Below are 3,685 nucleotides of genomic sequence, written 5' to 3'. Positions count from 1 at the left end.
TGAACTGCCTATGATCGGGTGCACATCTATGTGGATTACTCAGTAGACACTGGTTCTGTGTTGCATTCCCTGCCTTAGTTCTACGCGGCCAGGGTCCGTTATCACCGCCAGAGGAAATCAGAAGCTAGTTCATTCAGCACAGGGATCTATCTGTGTACTGTCTATTTAGAACTTACAAAGGAAGGTGCTACTCGCCTCCCTATGTCAGTGATCCTGCTGGTGTTTCCATGTGATAGGGTAGTGGGGTATATGGTATCACTGTCGTCGTCGCTGTCCTCATCGTCGCTGTCGTCCTGGTAGTAGTGGTAATAACCACCACCTCGGTTTAGGTTGCTCAGGGTCTGCCTGTTGCTACACAGACAACATAAGGCTCTGAACAGCATCCAGCTGGAGGCTCGGCTCATAAGCTGCGCACTTTGTAAGTATACGGGAAAGCACGTTGGTATCGTGAACCAGACATCAAACGCTTGATAGTCCAGACACCTTGGGCTATCCGATAGGACCGTGCAGGGAGATGACGAGAGCTACTACGAGCGGGTCCAGAGAGCATCTTTTCCGTTGCGAGAAGGAGCTTGCCGAAGCCGCTCTGGAAGACAGAGGGAGCTCCTACGTATTAGACATCTTCAGAAAACGTGAGCTTAGTCATCGTGAAAGGGTTCAGTGTGACAATGTCGACTACGAGCGTTACGGGTTGATCCCTATCCATCGGGACGTCAACTCCTCGGCTTACGTAAGTAAGGGTTTGGAAGTAAGCATTTCAAGGTAATGCCTACACCTGTTGTGTTTGATGCAGTTGACAAATACAATTTGATTTAATTTCATTTTAACTATGCGTTTAATACACTTTATGTTGGTGTTTCTTTTATTTTGGCAGATACAGTACATGTACTGTATGTCTTTCTGATAGTTATTTTTGTAGAAACTATTGATCCTCTTTGGCTAAATTATGCTCTGTTGTATTTTAAACATTGAGAGCGGGCTCCTGTGGTTGGATAAAAAAAAAAAAAAAAATTGTAAAAAGTATTTATTTTGTATTTGTTTTGCCCCTTGGGCCCCCTACGGGCTTGGTCCCAGCTCCTGAATCACACATTTTACTAGTCACATTTATTTATTATGCAGTTTATATATTTTTATTAATCAATTAATTAAACAAGTGGCCCCCCTACCTCCTCTCCTCCCCATCTGACAAATAACAAAGTGTCCACAGCAGCAGGCCTCTACACTCATTGAGAGTGGGCTCCTGAATCCCCCTGTGGTTGGCGGTTGCAGTAAAACATAAATATATACTACATACTGTATATTGTTTTATTTCTCCGGGGCCCAGGGGCAATAGCCCAGGTAAGCCAGCCCTTCCTATGTCAGAAAATAGCCAAGGCCTATTGACCTTATTCCTATGTGTTTCTGGATCAATCAATACAATTTCTGAATCCTTAAAATGTACATGTTGGTGTCTTGAAGTTTCCTATGACCTATAGGCCGAGGGAAATGCATTCATTTTGCAATGTATTAGCCTATTTCTTAGGTCTATAGAATATTTACTACACAAGTGAAATATCAACATCAGTCATGTCGATTGTATAGGATTCCAGCGCCTTGACAGATGCACACACACCACTGTGGTGACACGTCCCCTATATGACTATCTCTGTCCCCACGTTGTGATTCCCCTCCCCCACTCCACTTTACCGCGCAGAGCCAGAGAGGGAAAATCACTTTCATCTGGAGAAGCTCGTCCGTTAACATGGGGCGGCCCATCTGCAGGTCCCCGCTGTTCCTAAAAGAAAGGTGAGCAATATCATATTTTCAACAATTGAAATGATATGGAAAGTTATTTTCATGCTGTAGTACAATTCCACCACCATAAATCGTTGTATTGGTTTATGAACTATGTTAGCCTAGTTAGCTTGTTTGTTGCTAGTGCTAATGTTCGCTCACTATCTAGCTAATGCACTAGTGAGCCAATTTTGTTGACATTTGGGCGGGTAGCTTGATTAGTTAACATAACTGTTGATAAAGAGACTGATATTTTATGGCTATTTCAGTCAATTCTATCAGTGTGGTTATAAGTAACATGCATAGACAGCTAAATGATGTGATCCCCATAGATGAACTTGAGACGGTAGCAGTTTGATAACATTAGATGGTGTTAGTTTAGCAGCTAAAGTTGGCTGGCTGGAAACCAGGTGTTGTGCACCCCACCTTGCATCTCATAGCAGAGTGGAAGAGGGAAAGTCACAGATGGAATTTTTTACTGCTTCTAACGTGCTTGTTTTGTAGTCATCTAACAAACATACATTATGTCTCTTATAAATTGTAGGTTAAGCCATGAATGTTGATTGTCTGACAGCCTTGGTATAGTTAAGCAGTAAAGCACAAGGAAAGGTTGAGGACTGTTCTTACGTAAGAGGCAACGCGGAGTGCCTGCCTGGTTACAGCCCTTAACCTTGGTATATTGGCCATATACCACAAACCCCCGAGGTGCCTTATTTCTTAAATATACCACAGTTTCAGCCAATCAACATCCAGGACCCAAACTACCCAGTTTATAATGTCTGCTTTATTCCACAGATTAAGGATTTGAGTTGGCCTGACGGAGAGATCTTCCAGGCGACTCCGGCCCATGGAGGATGCAGAGCATCACATCAGATCAAACATTGATAAACCAGTACTTTACCAGCGTTTTATCAATATCTTTAAAGGTAAGGTGAAGATTGAATATATTTCTGACAGTCCTAAATATGACAGCTATGAATTAGATGAATCAGATGTACATTTTAGAGGTTAGTGGGAAACAGTGAATTGGGATATATGGGCACAGTCACCCAGGAAAAAAGGTTTAAAGGAATAGCCATGTCTTTGTATTATGGTCATAGGATTCTTAAAGGTCCACTACAGTCACACGATGCTCCATCTGAAATCTCCTTCCACCTGAAAAGGCCCACCTTGAAAACCAATCATTGGTTTAGAAGACAAAGTAAGAGTGACAACTGAATCTAGCCTCTTGAAAGACAGAGCAGCGCATCCCCCTCCCTAAACCCCCTGCTGCACACCTGAACCTCATTTTGATTGGCAGTGATATGTGTGAGATCACTTTTAGACAGTGTGAGGTCATTTTATGAGAACAGTTGTTTTTGGAGAAGCTTGGCAAGTTGAATGGGGTGATCATGTGACCGGAGGGGACCTCCAGACAGTGATTATTCTCTGTAATAATTGACAAGCACAATGCAATATCTCCTAATGTTTGTATTTTGTGTCTGCTAAGGACGGGGAGTTTTTGCCACTGAATTCATATCCAAAGGAGACTTTGTTGTGGAGTACCGAGGTGAACTGCTTACACAACAGGAGGGCGAGGTCCGAGCTGATCAGTACAATGATTCTGAAAAGGTGTTTCTTTTCGATGTTCCAATGGAAAGGAAGAACATGGTGGTAAGTAGGATTGATGAGAACAAAAAACATATTACTGCCTTTTGAGATCTTAAAAAAGCAACAACATTCAAATGGAGACAGACATTTTAATGGTTGGTGGCACAATATGCACTGTAGGCCTATCAGAGGCCCAGATCCTAATTTGACCTTGTCCGTGACCTAAACAGTGAGGAAGAATAATAGTCTTCAGACCAACTGCTATCAGAGCATCTGCACTCCTTTGTTAAACAACGCGTTAGGGACTTTTCTGCCCCTTTTC

The 3,685-nt window shown here is 42.7% G+C and overlaps 1 long non-coding RNA gene across 1 annotated transcript; it reads left to right on the top strand.

Annotated features, from left to right (window-relative positions):
- Window positions 1-1,745: 1,745 nt before the first annotated feature.
- On the top strand, window positions 1,746-3,372 carry LOC120036889. Its single transcript, XR_005474687.1, has 3 exons — window positions 1,746-1,785; window positions 2,569-2,699; window positions 3,263-3,372. It is a non-coding gene; the product is annotated as an uncharacterized LOC120036889 (long non-coding RNA).
- The last annotated feature ends 313 nt before the right edge of the window (window positions 3,373-3,685 follow it).

Source organism: Salvelinus namaycush, unplaced genomic scaffold, assembly GCF_016432855.1.
Source record: "Salvelinus namaycush isolate Seneca unplaced genomic scaffold, SaNama_1.0 Scaffold150, whole genome shotgun sequence".
NCBI lineage: Eukaryota > Metazoa > Chordata > Actinopteri > Salmoniformes > Salmonidae > Salvelinus > Salvelinus namaycush.
Note: the sequence above shows the minus strand (reverse complement) of the source record. Positions and strands in the feature narration are given on the sequence as shown.